General features: G+C 38.6%; 1 protein-coding gene across 3 annotated transcripts in view; it reads left to right on the top strand.

Annotated features, from left to right (window-relative positions):
• INPP5F (inositol polyphosphate-5-phosphatase F) overlaps positions 1-20522 on the top strand; it is a 93894-nt gene that overhangs the window by 25241 nt on the left and 48131 nt on the right. The gene's annotated exons all lie outside the window — the stretch shown is intronic.

Raw genomic sequence — 20522 nt, 5'->3', positions numbered from 1 at the left:
TTGAAGGTTTATGGCAATTCTGAGTCCAACAAATACATTGGTGCCATTTTTCCAGCAGCATTTGATCATTTCATGTCTCTGTGTTACATTTAGGTAATTCTTACAGTACTTCAAACTTTATATTTGTTATGGTGATCTGTGATCAGTGATCTTTGTTACTGTTATGATTCACTGAAGGCTCAGATGACGGTTAACATTTTTTAGTAAGAAAGTATTTTTTAATTGAAGGATATTTGATATACAGTGTTAGTTTCTGGTATACGGCAAAGTGATTGTTATGCATATATATACACACACACACACACACACACACTTCCATGTTCTTTTATATTATAGGTTAATATAAGATACTGAATATAGCTCCCTGTGTAATACAGTAGGATCTTGTTGTTTATCTATTTTATATTTATATATAGAAGTTTGTACCTGCTAATCCCAAACTCCTAGTTCATCCCTCCCCTATCCTTCTTCCCTCTGGTAACCGTAAGTTTGTTTTTTAAGTCTATGAGTCTTTCTCTATTTTGTAAATAAGTTCATTTGTGTTATATTTTAGATTCCATGGGTAAGTGATATCATATGGTGTTTGTCTTTCTCTTTCTGGCTTATTTACTTTATGATGATCTCTAGGTCTATCCATGTTGCTGCAAATGGCATTATTTCATTCTTTATTAAGGCTGAATAGTTTTCTATTGCCTATATACCACATCTTCTTTATCCATTCATCTGTTGATGGACATTTAATTGCTTCCATGTCTTGGCTGTTATATGAATAGTGCTGCTATGAACTTTGGTACATTGCTATGTATCTTTTCAAATTATAGTTTTCTCTGGATATGTCCCCCGGGGTGAGATTACTGGATCATGTGGCAACTGTATTTTTAGTTTTTAAAGAAACCTCCATACTGTTTTCTTTGTGGCTGCACCAATTTACATTCCCACCAACAGTGTTGGAAGGTTTCCTTTTCTCCACACCCTCTCCAACATTTGTTATTTGTGGACTTTTTAATAATGGCCATTCTGACTGGTGTGAGGTGGTCCCTCATTGTTTTGATTTGCATTTCTCTAATAATTAGCATTGCTGAGCATCTCTTTCAACTGCCGATTGGCCATCTGTATGTCGTCTTTGGAGAAATGTTAACTTAAGGTAATTTTTTGCCCATTTTTGACTGAGTTGTTTTTTTGTTACTGAGTTGTATGAGCTGTTTGTGGTATTTTGGAAATTAAGCCCTTGTCAGTGACATGGTTTGCAAATATTTTCTCCTATTCTATAGATTGTCTTTTCATTTTGTTTATGGCTTCCTTTGTTGTATAAAAGCTTATAAGTTTGGATTAAGTTCCATTTGTTTATTTTTGGTTTTATGTCTATAGCCTGGGGAGACTGACCTTAGAAAACAGTGGTATGCTTTATGTCAGAGAATGTTTTGTCTCTGTTCTCTTCTAGGAGTTTTATGGTGTCATCTTATACTTAAACCATTTTGAGTTTATTTTTGTGTAGAGTGTGAGGGTGTGTTTTAACTTCATTGATTTACATGAGCTGTCCAGCTTTTCCAACACCACTTGCTGAAGAACCTGTCTTTTCTCCATTGTAGTCAATATGTTCATTGAAGAAGTACTTTTAATTAAAGTATGTACATTTTTAGACATAATTCATTGCACACTTAGTAGACTACAGTTTGGTGTAAACAACTTTTATAGCCACTGGGAAACCAAAAAAATTTGTGTGACTTGTTTTATTGATGTATTTGCTTCATTGCAGTAGTCTGGAACTGATCTCCAAGGGATGCCTATAAAGCTTTAGAGAAAGGAGGCATAATATTAAAATCCTTTCTTCCTCTTAAACCCAACAACTTATTAAATGCCTACTCTCAGGAATTGCGTTAGTTGGTGGAATACAATAGTGAGCAAAAACTGACCTGTTCCCACTCTCATGGAGCTTTCGGTTTAAGAGGGAAGGCTAGACATTAGTGATTAATCACTGAAATAAATGTATAATTATTTGTTAATTGTGATAGGTGCTCTGACAAATACACCAACTTCAGTGGTTTTGAGGGAGAGAATAGTGGAAATAAGGCTGGAGAGGTAGGCAGGTGGCAGATTAGGACTGATGGGCTTTGGTCAGCTGTCTATTCCTCATATAGTCAACTCTGGCCAGGGAAGAGAAAGGGTCTGTTAGTACACAGTGCGGTGCTCCTGGGAGTCCTGTCCAGGAAAAGCAAATTGATGGAAGGTCTGGTTCATTCACCAGACCCTCCCTTGGCAGGACAGGCACCTGTGCCCTGAGTTCAGAGGGAGTTTTGTTAAAAGATAGGTGTAACATAGGCTTCCAAAAAGTCATGAAAAGGACTAACTGAAATATTTTAAGCACAAAATTTAAATATATATTTTTTCACTGTTATTGATTTTAATGTGAGTTAAGAGCTATAGGAAGCTTTGCTATTACTGCTATGCAATCAGGAGTGTAGCCACCCTTGTATGTTTTAAAAAATTCTTTTAAGGTAAAATTATTGCACATTTGGAAGCCAGGTTGATTTCTGAATATAAAGCACAAATTGCCATAGACAGTCTTAATTTCTTTTTGCTAATTTTTTTGTTTATTTAAAAAAATTGTTAAATATTTTATTGACACAAAGAGCTATTTGTCACCGATACACAGTATACTTGTTGTAAATTAAACACATTTATCTACCATGTAGATTAAGAAATGAAACCAATGTTTTTGGAACTCTTGCTGCCTTTCTCCAAGAGTCTTGTTCCCTTCAAGAGAACCTGTGATTTTGAATACTGTACTTATTAGCCCATTGATTTTCATTATTGCTTTTGTTACATATATACCCCTAAATAATATATTGCTAAGTTTTATATTTTGGAAATTTGGTATAAATGATGTTAAGCCACTTGTGTTCCTTCACTTGTTGCCCCTACCCACACAACTGGATACTTTTGAGATTTGTCCACTTTGATATATGAAACTTTAGTTCCTATCTTCACTATTGTATTACTATATCATAATTTGTCCTTTTCCCCATCATTGGGTAATTTTTATTTTTGGGGCTTTTTTTTGCCATTAGAAATGAGACCACTGTGAGTGTTCTTGTACATTCTGTCTTTGGTAGTTTTGAATTCTTTCAGTACAAAGGAGAAAAGCATTTAGACATTGTGTAACATGCTAATAAGTATTTTAGTCACACTCTCCTACCTGTCCACATTTACATACTTATATTTTTAATTCATTTATATGCTGACAGGATAATTTCACAGTTGAATGTTCTGAGCTAAAATTCATTTTCTATTGTTTAAGTGAAGCATATGAAACTTTTGAGTTATTTTTCTCCAATTTCAGTTACATCTTGAAACAATGAATAAATCACTGACATGAGTCAAGAGACCTAAATTCAAGCTTTATTTATTAGAGCTTTGAGATATGAGAGAAATTATATAACATCTGTTTCATCTGTTGCTGTGTAATAAACTGCCACAAAAGTTTTAAAGCCTTAAGTAACAGTTTAGAGTATCTCAAGTTCTGTGGGTTGACACATGGCTCTTCTGCCCTTTTTGCCTGTTGGCCAGGGTCATCTGAGTGGCAGCACTCAGCTAGGGGTTTGCCTGGGGCATCTTAGTTTTCCTTCATGTGGCATTTCTTCCATGTAGCTCATCTCACGAGGCCTCTTTTTGGGCCCTCTCTGTCTCCTGGATACCTGGACATCCTTTCAGGGTGCTGAGGTGACAAGTTCCAGTGTAGAAGGGCTTATCAAGCCTCTGCTTGCATCACTGACTTGCTAATATCCCATTGGTCAGAGGAGGTCACACAGCCAAACCCAGAACCAACATGGGAAGGGGCTTCGCAAGGGTTTGCATCCCAGGAGGCTAGTTCATTGGGGCCCCCAATGCCCCAGAGCCTCTACTTCCTTGTAAACTATAAAACAAGAATGAAAATAACTGCTCACTTTTTTTTTCCGGAGGGTATTGTGGGTCTCACGTGAGGTAGTATACCTAAAGGTGCTTAGTAAATTATCACTATTTTATCAATTCTTTTGGTTGCAAATACAAACCTATCAGTTTATGCAAACAAGTTTTTATTAGAATTCAAGGGAACAAAACCAAAAAGTTGATTTGTTCAGGATCTGAGATTACATTTTTTGGCAGACAGTCTCTGACCATCACTTGTGTCTGAACATCTCTTATACATTCTTGTCTTTTTTTGGGTTTCTCTGTGTTTGTGTATGTGGGATGAAATTTCTGTCCTTATGTGGTACTCAGACCGACCTTAGCCCTCAAGCCAACCAGCATCTGATGTTCCCTATAACTTCTGGAGATTGACGGGCTCTCTAGTTAAGACCCTAGGAAAGAGACCCTTTTTGGCTCAGTCTGAGTCAGGGGCCTCCCCTGGTCACAAAGTTCAAACATGCCCACTACACTAAGCAGGACAGTCGGTCAAAGCAGGAGGGTTTGAACTTGGCAAACAAACCCCAAGTCATTTCCTAAAACAGTGTACAAATATACTACTGGTTGGTGAGTTTGATGCAGTGAAAGTATGGTCTTTAGGCAGGTGGGGGCATTTCTTATGGTCTTTTGTGGTCAGCTCCTGTTTACATACACCTTCCCTCCTTGTAGGACCTTTCTTTGGACCAAAAAGAAGTTGGTAGGCAGTGTAGATACCTGTCATGTAGGATATTTTGGAAGAGGGAAAAGTGAGGGAATAGAGTGAACTAGAGAAAATAATAATAAAAAGAAGTAAATGGAGCTGGGAAAGTTTTTCACGCTCCTAATCTCTGTACTTCCCCCCCGCCCCCGCCCTGTCCCCTCTTGCCGCATCACTTCTAAGGTTTGGCTGTTAAGAAAGGATACAGGGGAAAAAAACAAAGGAAAATCTCTTTTCTGGGCCCCCTGCTGCTCTTTCCCTCACCCGGAGAACTGCAGCCCCACCCTGGGTACCACTCCACCCCGGCTTCCATGCTCTGAGCATCCAGCTTGCTCTTCCCGCCTTCTCTTTCTTCATCCTCTGTCCTGGGCATGCCTCATTTCCTCCCCACCCTGTGTTCCACCTAAGCTCTTGCTTTGACCACACTATCAACTTGCCCGCTGGGAGTGTGGTCCTGATATGTGTTAGAACTGAAATAATCACTCCAAGTGCACTTTCCCATGGGAGCATCTTACCTTCTGGGGTAGAAGATGAGGGGAAGAAAATGTCTGTACTTAAACTCTTTCTCACTCCTCTTTCCCTCCTACTTATTCTCTACATATTAATGCATGAATTTCTGTTCTTGCCTAGTGAGATGGGAACGAAGTTTACTTGAACAGTTGTCATTGACAGTCTAAAAGCGGCGTGGGTGAGCTGTGACTGTCATCAGGCAGTCGTGACTTTGGAACGGCATTAGTTTGCTAGGCTGCCGCAGCAAAGTTCCTCAAACTTGGGGGCTTAAACAAATTTATTTTCTTGTCGTTCTGGAGGCTTAAAGTCTAAGATCTAGTCATCAGGGTTGGTTTCTTCTGAGGCCTCTTTTGTTGGCTTGTAGATGGCTATCTTCTCCTTGTGTCTTCACATTATTTTCACTCTGTGTGTGTCTCCAGATTTCTTCTTATAAGGACACCGGTCATTAGGGATTAGAGTGCACCCTAATGACCTCATTTAACTTAATTACAGCTTTAAAGATCCCATTCTTTAAAACAGGCTCACATTCTGAGGCTCTGGGGGTTAGGACTCCAACATAATGAATTTTAAGGGGACCTAATTCAATCCATAATAGGAACCTAACATCCTCTGGAATGCTCACTACAAAAGCATGTCCAGGAGAATTCTCACCTTTGCATCTGCCCTTTTCTCTTATAGGCCATTCCCCAAATAGCACTGGGTAGGCACTGGCCCCAGCACTGGACTGACCTTGAGGTCACATGATTGCCTTGGATCAGGTTATTCATCCAAGCCTCGGTTGCTGGGTGATGATACCACCTAGATAGGGTTATGGTAAGTTTAATAAACTCTCATTAAGTGCTTAGCATGGCTTCTGATAATAGTAGGCATTCAGTAGATGCTGGCTATTATTATTTTTTTTTCCTTAGTTTTAAAGGTAAAACATATCACTAGAGAACACTTAAGTTCTGAATGTATAATTTTGAATAAATGTTAAACTTAGACTGTTTTTTCCAGTAACACTAATTTTTACTGAAACTAATGATACTAACATGTCACTAAAAGATGACATGGTGGGGATTATAAAAGCAATGTTTTTAGAAGTGAAATATTAGTAGCATTAATGAAGGTTATATTTTATAAGTTGTGTGCCCATTTAGAAAAATGTGTGGTAGAAAAGAGTTTAGAAGTATTATTTGGTTGTGGAATCCTTTGCTGATAATTGCCCTTCCTTTTATAGCAAGCTCTGCCCCTCAAATGGTTCTATTAACCCTGGTGCCTAGAAAGCAAACTATTTGGAATAGTTGGCCTTTCTTCATTTTGGAAGGTCTCTTCCCCCAGACATTTGCAGGCAGGTAGACTTTCAGCCAGGGTCTAATGAGTCTATCTTTGACAGCCTGAAAGTGTCTGACTCTGCTTTGATCGGTTGGGCTTTATTAGGATGAGGAACAGAAAGTCGAAGGAACATGTAATGTGCTAAATAGATGAAGGAAAGGTAAAGCTCCATGAAAAATCATTGTCTTCTATTCCTTGTAGTGTCCAGGAGGAAGTCAGAATGATAGTCAGCTCTTACCACAGTTGTAACGACACATGAATTTTTTGTTTTCTTCTTTTCTGTTTGTCTTCTTCTTCCCTCTCTAGAGGATAAGCTCCAAAACAGGGGCTGTGTTTGTTGTGCTCACTGCTGTATCCCCCTGTCCAGTGGCTATTCAAAAATATTCAGTACAGAATATTAATATTTAACAGATATTTACAGAGTGCCTGTTGTATGCTGGGGGCTACAGGGTGAACAAAATGCAAAGCTTCCAGGAGCATAGAGTCAAATCCAAGAGCTAGACATTAATTGCCTGATCAGAGTTTTATCATTAAACTTAAGCTTCTGAAGAAGACAAATGTGGGATATTGTGAAGCACGTAGCAGAGGGGCGTGACTGGTGGGGATGGGGTTCCTGGATGGAAGGCATCCCTGAGGAAGTGATGTCTCAGCTGAGGCCTGAAATGTGTTTTCTCAGTTACAGGGATCTTTTTGCACACGGCTTACTCTGCCAACAACTGCTCTCCTCTCACTTTCCTCACCCTGACCCTGTCCAAATTACCCTACTGAAATAGTTCTGACTTCAACTCAGACATCACCTCTGTAGGAATGCCCTCCATCCAGGAGATAGTATATCATCACACAGATAACCTTGAAAAGATGGCGTACATGCTAAGTCGCTTCAGTCATGTCTGACTCTGTGTGACTCTATGGAGTGTAGCCTGCCAGACCCCTCTGTCCATGGGATTCTCCAGGCAAGAATACTGGAGTGGGTTTCTATGCCCTTCTCCAAGGGGTTTTCCAAACCCAGAGATTGAACCGGCCTCTCTTATGTATCCTACACAAGCGACACCTGGGAAACCCCCAAGATGGCTGAGGCTGGAGGTTTTAAATGTATTACAAAAGCTCTTTAAAATATACAGTAGTCCTCCCCCTGCCACACCCGAGCCCGTAGTTTCCCTTTCTGAAGTTTCAGTTACCTGTGGTCAGCCATGGTCCAAAAATATTAAATGGGAAATTCCAGAAATAAACAATTCACGAGTTGTAAATTGCATGGTGTTCTGAGTGGTGTGATATCTCTGTGCCCTCTGGCCTGGGATATGAGTCATCCCTTTGTCCAGCGTATCCACACAGTATGCTTCCAGCCCATTTAGTCACATAATTGGTTCAGTTATCAGATTGGCTGTTGGTATCATAGTGCTGTATTCAAGTAACACTTATTTTACTTAGTAATGACCCCAGTGTTCAAGAAAGAATGTGTATATAAGGTTTGGTTCTATCTGCAGTTTCAGGCATCTGCTGAGAATCCTGGAATGTATCCCCTGTGGGTATGTGTCCTGAAGACTGTGCATGCATGGGTGCTAATTTGCTTTAGTCGTGTCTGACTCTTTGTGACCCCATGGACTGGAACCTGCCAGGCTCCTCTGTTCATGGTATTCTCCAGACAAGAATACCGGAGTGGGTTGCCATTTCCTCCTTCAAGGTATCTTCCCGACCTAGGGATCAAACCTGTGTCTCTTAGGTCTCCTGCATTGGCAGGTGGGTTCTTTACCACTAGCTCCACGAGGATAAGCTTGTTAGGGTATGAAATATCTGACTATAAAATGCAAATATATCCACCGTGTATTCAGAACTAGTTTGAAGAGAGAATTGTCAGGAATCCTGATTTATTTAGCAATAGGGGCTCTTCATTTAGTAGTTAGGAGAATTACTACTCCTAGTATTGAATAGCAACAGACACAATTCACTCAAGTCTCTCCCATTCATTAAAATAGTATCACCATCTGCTTCTCCACTTTTAAAGTGGTGAGGATATCGAGATCCTTAAAATGGCACAATGTATTATGTATATGATTTTAAAAGTGTGATTTTGGTCCCTTGCTGTCTGTGGGGACTTTGCTGTGACACTCATTGATATGAAATATTTTTATACCTACAGTGTGAATGAATGGAATTTCACTAGCATTGCTTTCATACTTTCCTAAAAAGCCATTAGAAAGGCCCACCCCTCAGGGGCACTAGAGAAAAGGGAAGAGAGGCCTGGCAGGGCCCCTGCTTGAGGCCTGCTTCTTGGGCACAGCCTTTAGATAGTACTGGTGTTTAAATATGAGTTTCATAGTCTGTGTACAGTTGCATTGTGGGAGAAGATTGTTTTATTGTCTACTGATGACTCATAGAAACATGTAAGGATTGTGATAATGGTTGCACAACTATAAATTCATTAAAATCATTGGCTTGTTTATATTTAAAATGAGTGAATTTTATGGTATATAAATTATATCTCAATAAAGCCACTGAAAATATTTGTCAGAATACTTTTTTGTATCCTTTTGTCACTACTTCTGATTTTATCTTATTTTAATAATCTACCTTTTGATACCTTAAAGGTGACTTTTTTCAAAAGGTCAATTTTCATTCCAATCCCAAAGAAAGGCAATGCCAAAGAATGCTCAAACTACTGCACAATTGCACTCATCTCACATGCTAGTAAAGTAATGCTCAAAATTATCCAAGCCAGGCTTCAGGAATACATGAACCGTGAACTTCCAAATGTTCAAGCTAGTTTTAGAAAAGGCAGAGGAACCGGAGATCAAATTGCCAACATCTGCTGGATCATCAAAAAGGCAAGAGAGTTCCAGAAAAACATCTATTTCTGCTTTATTGACTATGCCAAAGCCTTTGACTGTGTGGATCACAATAAACTGTGGAAAATTCTGAAAGAGATGGGAATACCAGACCACCTGACCTGCCTCTTGAGAAATTTGTATGCAGGTCAGGAAGCAACAGTTAGAACTGGACATGGAACAATAGACTGGTTCCAAATAGGAATAGGAGTACGTCAAGTCTGCATATTGTCACCCTGCTTATTTAACTTATATGCAGAGTACATCATGAGAAACGTTGGGCTGGAAGAAGCACAAGGTGGAATCAAGATTGGCGGGAGAAATATCAATAACCTCAGATATGCAGATGACACCATCCTTATGGCAGAAAGTGAAGAGGAACTAAAGAGCCTCTTGATGAAAGTGAAAGAGGAGACTGAAAAAATTGGCTTAAAGCTCAGCATTCAGAAAACGAAGATCATGGCATCCGGTCCCATCACTTCATGGGAAATAGATGGGGAAACAGTGGAAACAGTGTCAGACTTTATTTTTCTGGGCTCCAAAATCACTGCAGATGGTGACTGCAGCCATGAAATTAAAAGACGCTTACTCCTTGGAAGGAAAGTTATGACCAACCTAGATAGCATATTCAAAAGCAGAGACGTTACTTTGCCAACAAAGGTCCGTCTAGTCAAGGCTATGGTTTTTCCAGTGGTCATGTATGGATGTGAGAGTTGGACTGTGAAGAAAGCTGAGTGCCGAAGAATTGATGCTTTTGAACTATGGTGCTGGAGAAGACTCTTGAGAGTCCCTTAGACTGCAAGGAGATCCAACCAGTCCATTCTAAAGGAGACCAGTCCTGGGTGTTCATTGAAAAGACTAGTGCTGAGGCTGAAACTCCAATATGTTAGCCACCTCATGCGAAGAGTTGACTCATTGGAAAAGACCCTGATGCTGGAGGGATTGAGGGCAGGAGGAGAAGGGGACGACAGAGGATGAGATGGCTGGATGGTATCACCGACTCAATGCACATGAGTTTGGGGGAACTCCGGGAGTTTGTGATGGACAGGGAAGCCTGGCGTGCTGCGATTCATGGGGTCGCAAAGAGTCGGGCAACTGAGTAACTGAACTGAACTGAGCAACTGAACTGAACTGAAAGTTGCTTTGAGGGAAGAATCTTAAAGATTAACAGTATTATTTGTCATATAACATTTCTACCAGATAATCTAAAGTGTAATTGAAAAAGTCATTTTATATTCAGTTTTTCATTCATGGCTTCCCTTGTGGCTCAGCTGGTAAAGAATCTGCCTGCAATATGGGAGACCTGGGTTTGATCCCTGGGTTGGGAAGATGCCCTGGAGAAGGGAAAGGCTACCCACTCTAGTATTCTGGCCTGGAGAATCCCATGGACTGTATAGTCCATGGGATCACAAACAGTTGGACACGACTGAGCAACTTTGATTCATGAGGGTCTCAGAACTCATGAATTTTGGAGGTAAGATTCATGTTGGTTACTAGGTTCCTGGTTAACCCTTAAAAGATTCTTTCACTGTAGTTTAGCTGATCTATTCAGTTAATAGCTTTGGGTCTTGGAAGCAGGTGGGCTAAGCGGCGAGGGGCTCCTTTCTTTGGCATCTTTTGGTTGCTCTTTTTTGCTTCTGTCTTTTACTCTCTCCCCAGGTACCTAAGTGCTGAGTGACCCTTCCCTCCTCTCTTTGCTCCCCTCTGTCTGCTCCATTACTTTATGCTTCAGAATTTCCCATCACCTCCCTTGTCCCTGATCTGTGCTCCAGTCTCCTTGGTGTGGATGGTTCCACCTCCCTGGTAGGAGCAGTGCTTGAATGAGACACATGAAGGTGACCCACAGTTCTGAGCTTTCCCAAGGGCATCAGACAAGCATGCTGCTTAGTTCTGAGCATATCTCTAACTGACAGATTTTTATATCCTCAGGCAGAGAGATACGTTAGAGGTAGGCCAGCTTGCCTCTTCTGTTTCAGTCATTCTGCTGTCCAGTTATAAATGAATTTGTTCTTAAACTCCAGTTGTTTTCTCAGTGATTTCTATGGCAGTGATATTAAAAGTTCCTAACTCCATAAAGAGAAGAATCTTGTAAAGGTAAGAGTGACTGAGTGTATGTATGGGCCACCTATAAAGGTGTTTCCTGTATTTATATTATTTCCTCCTTTATATTCTTATTAAGGTTTTTATCTTACTGAACATTTTATCTTCCTGAACATTTTGAAATGATTACAATCAAATTATTATCAGGTCTAATTGTGTTTTAAAAAGGATATTTTTGATTAAAAAAAAAACCCTCACTTATCAGTATCAGCCATCCAGGGCAGAAAATGAAGGTTATTCATCTAATTGACTTTGACTTGGCTGTCAGGTTTGTTACAGCCTGTGGGCTTGTGTTCCTTCAAGCAGAGAGGCCTGTAACCTCCAGCCTCACAGCATACTTGTGTCACTCCTCAAAACAGTGGTTTATCTTCATGATGATAAACCTTCACCATAAATAACCCCAATTATATTTAGTATGCTGGGGTTTAATAGGTAAGAAAGTATGTAATACATTAACGTTTTAAATATGTAAAGAAGCATCTTAGAACTTTAGCAAGAGAAAGACACAGTTATATGGAAAATGTACTCTTGTAATAGAAACTCATTTTGCCCATTGATACTTAGACTTTTGTAGTTTCCTAGGACTGTTATAGATAGAAAAGCCTTTATATTTTTATAGATTATAATAGATTAATTTTATGGCAGGTCATTATTAGGGATTTTGTTATTAGGCTGAGTTTGAATTCGTAGGTTAAGCTGAGTATGCTTCTGATTGCACCATTTGGTACCTTTGAAAGGGACCCTAATAAATGTACCTCATGTCCCAGACACTCTCCTTATGAGTCACTGTCGGTTTTCTGTATGTGCAGACTTAGGACACTTTAGTAGGCAATAGAGCAATCAATTAAGAAACACTGAGTAGCTACTATGTTTGGAAGATGAACAAATTAATGACTGACTCTGGTCCCTGAGAATATTAGAAGCCCAATATTATGTACTTTTAACTACAGATATCTGACAGTGGAAAAAAACAGCATTGTTGTGTGGTAGTATTACTTGTATTTCTACTTACTTGATGTACAATGGTGTATGATGGTCCTTGAAATATAGTCAAAGGAATATACTACTTTATTTCTGTTCCTATTAGGAAAAGTATTTTTCTTGATATAGGTTTTTAAAAATAGAAAGGTCCTTAAATAGAAAGCAAAAGATTAAACATACCGTGAATCCATATCTTTTAGTAGAAATTTAAATTCATGCTGTTTAGTTGCTCAGTCACGTCCGACTCTTTGTGACCCCATGGATTGTAGCCTGCCAGGCTCCTCTGTCCATAGAATTCTCCGGGCAAGAATAGAGTGGATAGCCATTCCCTTCTCTAAGGGACCTTCCTGGTGCACGGATCGAACCCAGGTCTCCTGCATTGCAGGCAGATTCTTTGCCATCTGAGCATAAACTTACATACGATCTATAGACTTATGGTTATATTCATTTAAAAGTACTAAATGGCCAATTAATAGCTTATGCAATAGGTATCAATGAAACAGATTTTATGCACACAGTGGACTGAATTTAAATTCCTACCAAAGATTTATTTAAAAAAAAGAAAAGGCAGGATCCTTCAAATTGGAACATAATTTATCTTGAGATAAGCCATGGTGGCTCAGTAGTAAAGAATTGACTTGCCAATGCAGAAGATGCAGGTTCAACCCCTGGGTCAGGAATATCCCCTGCAGAAGAAGACGGCAACCCACTCCTGTTTTCTTGCCTGGGAAATCCCATAGACAGAAGAGCCTGGCAGGCTACAGTCCATGAGGTCACAAAAGAGTCGGAAATGACTTAGTGACTAAACAACAACAACAAAGCCATTAGGATATTACCCAATGATTAGATTCTCTTAGAATGCATAGTGTGTTACTGTGCTATATAACAGATCATTTAAAGATACTTGGTACATTTTAAAAAATGAGATCAAGAGAAACTAGTCAGAGATTGTTTCTTACAGTCACAATATCAAGAAATACTTTGAACTGCAAGAGGAAAAAATATGAAGAAAACCACACTTGAGCATCTCATAGCAAAACTGATAAAAGCTGAAGTCAAAACATCCTAAAGCAGCCAAAGAAAAGCTACACATTAAATTCAACGGTATTCAATAAAGCTTTGGTAGGAACAGTGGAAGCCAGAAGACAGTGGAATGATACCTTCAAAGTGCCTGTCTAGAATTTTATACCTTCAAAAATTAAGGAAAAAAAGACATTTTGAGCCAAACAAACTGAATTTGTCACCACCAGTACCTGCACTAAAATAAATACTAAGGAGTTCTTCAAGTAAAAGGGAAATGATTCCAGATAGGAGTGTGGAAATGTTGGAAGGAACAGAAAATAATGGAAAGAGTAAATGTTGGTAAATTTAAACAAAGTTAGCTTTATATGAGGCCTAAAATTAACACAGAATGAAAACACACAACAATAATAGGTCTTTTCCCTGTCCAGGAACTGGCAAAAGTACTTATTTACATTAGGTTTTTGTAAGTTAGGGCTCATGTTATCAGACCCTGCAATATAACCAGTAATAGAATAATAAAATATTATAAAAAACTAATAAAGGGAAGAAATGGAATAATAATTTTAACACTCAGTCCAAAAGAAGACAAGGAAAGAAAGTATATAGAACAGGTGAAGAAATGGTAAGACAGTAGAATGATTCTTAAATATTTTAACAATTACATTATATATAAATGGACTCGTTTAGTCACTAAGTCAAGTCTGACTCTGTGATTCCATGGAGTGTTGCCTGCCAAGCTCCTCTGTCCATGAGATTTCCCAGGCAAGATTACACCTGCTTTGGCAGGCAGGTTCTTTACCTCTGAGCCACCAGGGAAGCCCATGAATGGATTTAGTAGTTTAAAAGCAAAGCTTTTCATAATAGAAAAATAAAATTCATCTACAAGCTACTTTTAAGACAAATACCTTAAGTATATGTATATGTATAGAGAAAGGCCAAAAGTAAAAGGATAGAAAAAAGAGAAACCAAGCAAATGCTAACCTACTGAAAACTGATGTGCTCATAATAATATCAAAACAGACTTTAAGGCAAGAAGCATAAACAGATATACATTTCAAAAACAGCCAAAGTTCAAGTCACCAGAAAGATAAAGCAGTGTTAAATTTGTAAACACCTAAGCCTTAAAGTATAAAAGGAGCAGTGAGTCATTTGGCTTAAATTTATTAGTTCGGAGTGTCAACTTGAAATGGCAGAGAAACACATAAGTATTCTTATTGTCAGCTTGACACAGAAGAAAGGAAAAGTGAGCCAACTGTAATTGCCTTTCCTAATTCTCTTTTTCCTTCACAGCAGCACATTTCCATCCTCTGATTCGTCTGGTTCGAATGCAGACTCTAAGCTCTTCAGAGGCATAATCTGCAGAAGCTCTTCAATAAGTTACATATTGGTTATTGAATATTATGTTAGGACTTTGGAGTATGTAGTAAATAAATGTTAGTAATTTGGCATGTGGATATAATTGTAAATTCTTTTGTGTATAAGCTGGCTTGAAACTCAACATTAAAAAATATTAAGGTCATGGCATCTGGTCCCATCACTTTATAGCAAACTGAAGGGGAAAAATTGGAAGCAGTGACAGATTTTATTTTCTTGGGCTTCACGGTGACTGCAGCCATGAAATTAAAAGGCTCTTGTTCTTTGGAAGGGAAGCTGGACAGCGTATTAAAAAGCAGATACATCACTTTGCCAACAAAGGTCCATATAGACAAAGCTATGGTTTTTTCCAGTAGTTGTGTGTGGCTATGAGCATTGGACCATAAAGAAGGCTGAGTACCGAAGAAATGTTATTTTTGAATTGTCTTAAAAATCCTGCTGAACCGGTCAAATCAGAAACAGTCTTGGAAAAAGGCAAGCCAGAAGGAAAAAAAAAAATCAGAAAAATAAAATTATTTTCACACAGATACTTTACTCACTTCAAGTGTCTGGCACAGAGAATATGTATTGTGTATGTATTTCTGTCAGTAGGAGCTCTTTTAATTGAACCTCACTTGAGATTAACCAGCATTCCTCACTGCCTCTGTGGAATATATTGGTAGATGTGTTGGATGCTCTGAAGGCTGGTGGAGACTGGGTAGGAAGCCCTGTCTTCTGGTAGATTGTGGGTTGTGTTTATTTCCATACCTGTTCATACTTGTTTTACTTGATACTGTAATTACATAACTAAATAATCCCATCAACTGTAAATACAAAAGGAATGACTTCCGGTTTCTATGAAGACTAAATTGAATGCTTTGAAAAGATTAGATAAAGCTGTGTTGCATTAAAAAAAAAAATGCTAGGGGCTCATTCTCAAAGAACATAGGATTTTATTTCCTGGACTAGGGACTGAACTATGGCCCTTGTAATGGAAGCTCGGAGTTCTAACCACTAGACTGCTGGGAAATTCCCTAAATTATGCATGTTTAAAAAGTCATTGGTGGTACTTTCTCAGTGGTCCAGGGGTTGAGTCCATCTTCCAATGCAGGGGATGTGGGTTTGATCCTTGGTCAGGGAACTAATATCCCACATGCTGAGGAGTGACTGAGCCCTTGAGCTGAGACTACTGAGCCTGCACACTGCAACTAAGATCCAGTGCAACCATAAATAAGTAAATATTTTTAAAAAGTCGTTGTTAAGCTCAAGTAGGATTGGAAGGACTAATGCCAGCAGTGGTAACCAGTTGTTCTTTCTCTGCTAGTCTTCTTATATGAGAGAACTCATAAAATGGGGTTTGGATTAGATTTAAAGAATTTCCATGGAATGGGGAACACTGGTGAAAGGGAATATTAATTTTATATGTAATGTTTACATTTTTAAACATGTGGAATGTATTCCTTTATTTTCTGTATGATTAACATTAATAAAAATAAAGGATTGCTAGACATGCATTGTTGGATCAAATGCTTTTCTATTGATGCATGTCAGTAGAATGGGTAGCCATGTTGAGAAATATTAAATGCAGTACTTAGAGGTGAGGTGGTGAGTAGGGAGAAAAGATTTTCATACGGTGGTGGTTTAGTCACTAAGTTGTGTCCGACTCTTGCAACCCCATGGACTGTAGCCTGCCAGGCTCTTCTGTCCATGGTATTCTCCAGACAAGAATACTGGAGTGGGTTGCCATTTCCTTCTCCAGGGGATCTTCCTGACCCAGAAATCGAACCCAGGTCTCCTGCCTTGCAGGCAGTTGATTTATCGACTGAGCTATGAGGGAAGCCTCTAATTTTAATTTTAGAAAAAAAGGTTTTTTTGGATAAAAATCTTTCTCCTGCGATTGCTTACCCTAATTAACTGAGTCAGTTATTGTATATGGCAAGCAATTGAATCTTTTCCAGGACTATTGTTTTACTTGCCCTAACTGGTCATGCTTTTCAAGATAATCACTTCCTAGTTAGTTTTCTTATCTGCCTGGGAAAGTCACATTTTTTGTCTTTTTTTTTTTTTAAGGAGTCAGGGTTGCAAAATTGACCTTTATCCCCATTGTAATATATTTTAAAAGTTGAGGAAATATCTTTATACCAAAAGACCTTGCTAGAATAAATTACCTTTGACTCCTGTTTATACTACATAGCCAGATCTCAGTGTGATGGCTTTAATTAAGCCAAGTTTCTTTTTCTGGTGGGTGATATAAATTAATGCAGTAACCTGCTTTGGTGCCTTTAAAAGCTTCTTTACAAAATTGTGCTTGACTGGATATACAGTGCTAAACAATAGTAATGCTATACTTTTGCATTTTTCTTAGCTTAAAATTCAAACTAGAGAAAATATATTTGGACCATTTAACCCTGTAACTAACACTCATTTTTGCTGGATTTCCAGGCTTCTATGTGTTTACTGTTGTGTTTGTTTCACCTACGGCAAAATAGTTACAGGAATACTCCTTCTCCAGGGGAACTTCCCAACCCAGGGATCGAACCCCGGTCTCCCTCATTGCAGGCAGACGCTTTAACCTCTGAGCCACCAGGAAGCCCCTAACAGGAATACAGATTGCTGTTATTTCCCAAGAGGTTTTTTGTTTTGCTTTGTTTTCTAGAATCAACCTAGAAATATCTTAGTTTCCAATTCAAGTTTTACATTTTCTTTCCATTTTGATAATTTTACTTGTTTCTTTAAACACTATTTCAAGTACCTAAATCTCTGTGTTTGGTAGAAAATATACTTTTTAGTTTATTCACTGTTCTAGTAAGTAAGACTCCTAGCAAGTTTTTTTGTTCTTTAGAAGCTTTTTTTAAATTGAGATAAAATTCACACACCATAAAATTCACTCTTTTAACATTACAATTCACTGGGTTTTAGTATCATCGTAAGGTTGTATTATCCTACCATCACTGCTATGTAACTCCAGTGTATTTTCATCATTCCAAGTTACTTAGATTATAACTAGTATGTATCAGTTTTCTTGTCTATCTTTTAGTTTTTTTGTTTTGATCAGTGTGTGAGACTGAAAACAGTAAGGCAGGAAACTATAGTGAAAGACTTATGAGACATTAACCCAGTGCAATTTGTAGAGCTGGTTCCAAGTCAACTACAAAAAGGTGCTTTTATCCATCATCTCCATATTCCCAGCATCTAAATTATTTCAAAGTAGGTTCCAGGTAGATACATTTGTCTGCAGATACTTCAGTATGTATTTCAACACCAGTTATTGACATACCATACTTTCCCCCTCTTTATCATTGTTAACTTAGATGCCCATTTTCACACGGGTCTCTGTCTGTTTTCTTTTCTAGTACTCATTTGTCCATTCCTATACCAGTACCACATTGTTTTCTTTACCATAGCTTTGTAGTATGTTTTGCTACCTGGTAAACATTAACTCTTATGCAGAGTACATCATGAGAAATGCTGGGCTGGAAGAAGCACAAGCTGGAATCAAGATTGCAGGGACAAATGTCAATAACCTCAGATATGCAGATGACACCATCCTTATGGCAGAAAGTGAAGAGGAACTAAAAAGCCTCTTTATGAAAATGAAAGAGGAGAGTGAAAAGGTTGGCTTAAAGCTCAACATTCAGAAAACGAAGATCATGGCATCTGGTCCCATCACTTCATGGGAAATAGATGGGGAAACAGTGGAAACAGTGTCAGACTTTATTTTGGGGGCTTCAAAACCACTACAGATGGTGACTGCAGCCATGAAATTAAAAGACGTTTACTCCTTGAAAGGAAAGTTATGACCAACCTAGATAGCATATTGAAAAGCAGAGACATTACTTTGCCAACAAAGGTCCATCTAGTTAAGACTTTGGTTTTTCCAGTGATCATCTATGGATGTGAGAGTTGGACTGTGAAGAAGCCTGAGCGCCGAGGAATTGATGCTTTTGAACTCTGGTGTTGGAGAAGACTCTTGAGAGTCCCTTAGACTGCAAGGAGATCCAACCAGTCCATTCTAAAGGAGATCAGCCCTGGGATTTCTTTGGAAGGACTGATGCTAAAGCTGAAACTCCAGTACTTTGGCCACCTCATGTGAAGAGTTGACTCATTGGAAAAGACTCTGATGCTGGGAGGGATTGGGGGCAGGAGGAGAAGGGGACAACAGAGGATGAGATGGCTGGATGGCATCGCTGACTCGATGGATGTGAGTCTGGGTGAACTCCGGGAGTTGGTGATGGACAGGGAGGCCTGGCGTGCTGTGATTCATGGGGTCGCAAAGAGTTGGACACGACTGAGCGACTGAACTGAACTGACATAGTGGAGCTAAAATTTGAGTCTGAGTTCTGACGTCTAAGTCAGAACACATTGAGGCTTTTCTGAAAAGGGAAACTATTGTTCACAAATTTTGTTCCTTGTTGTTTGAGATCATTTACATTGTATTTTCTCAGTTTTAATCTTCATTATAACCCCTTAGGTATTTTGAACTTAAGTCTGTAATGTTTTAAGTGATTTTAAGTTTGTAAGTTGAATTTCAGTATTGACAATACCAGCATTTTCGTGTAAAAAGCGTGCTTTTTGTTTTCCCAAGTGAGTCTATGTATGGGGTAAAACCTCTGTGTTTGAAATTTGGTATTTTTGGTACTATGCCATGAGATGGCATATGAGAAAGACATTTATCACATTTGATTATGCACATTGTGTTTTTGTCATTGCTGTAATTTTTTAAAATTGCAGTTCATAATGTTAATAAGAAGACAAGAAGGCATAAACTAGGAAGAGGGCTTCCTAATGTTGGCTTGTCTTATCCTCTGCCAACACTCTAAATTGTTCCATGTAAAATAAAAGTTATTCTTGTAAGGTTAAGAGATTTGTGGTAAGGGCTTCCTTTTACTCAGCTGACTGCAGTAACATTCAAGTGTTCTGTGCATTATGTGCTTTATTATGTGTTGGGTTTACTGTGTGTTAAATGCTTGGTAACCTTAATCCGTGCCTGACGTACTTCCCAGCACATGGTGGGTCCTTGGTTAAAGTTTAATGATCGTGAATAATGAAATGACTTATAAAAGCCTTGAAACTTTGGAGTGAATTTCCACTCTACTTTATAAAGACTTATGAAACATTTCCAAACTCTTGTATTTATGAAATGTTTAATGCACATCTCCAAAGCACTATGCCTAAAATGAAAGTGGATTAGTATTTGGGAGAAAAATGGAAGAAATTAAAATACTGTGTCTTTTTAAAAAATATTTTTTCATAAGCACAATATATATCCACCATGTTGTTTTTCTATAATAAATTTCTGAAACATTGTTTCAATAGTTTTGGGTGTTTTTTTTTTTGGTAGTAATTAGGTAGTATTTTTAAAGGGTATAGTCTCAGAATGAAAAATTGCTTTTACATGCTGGCTTTCATAGACTGTTTCTTATTTAAATAAAAACCTTTTGTGAAAAGTAGAAATTCAGATTGAAAAGATAACTGTTGGGCCTCTAAGCATTTTCTTTCCTTTCTTTCTTATATTTATTAAGTATTTCTTTGTTTTATACCCCTCTCCCACTTACATCAATATGTTTACTTATTTGCTCAGTCCTAGTGTGCACATGAAGTAGTTCTGGAATTGCTAACCCATACTCTTCTGACAAATAACTTGCTTCAGTTCAGTTCAGTTCAGTCGCTCAGTCGTGTCCGACTCTTTGCGACCCCATGAATCGCAGCACGCCAGGCCTCCCTGTCCATCACCAACTCCCGGAGTTCACTCAGACTCAGGTCCATCGAGTCTGGATTGA

The sequence above is a fragment of the Bos mutus genome, chromosome 26, assembly GCF_027580195.1.
Source record: "Bos mutus isolate GX-2022 chromosome 26, NWIPB_WYAK_1.1, whole genome shotgun sequence".
Lineage (NCBI taxonomy): Eukaryota > Metazoa > Chordata > Mammalia > Artiodactyla > Bovidae > Bos > Bos mutus.
The sequence above is the reverse complement of the archived record's forward strand: the minus strand, read 5'-3'. Positions and strand labels throughout refer to the sequence as shown.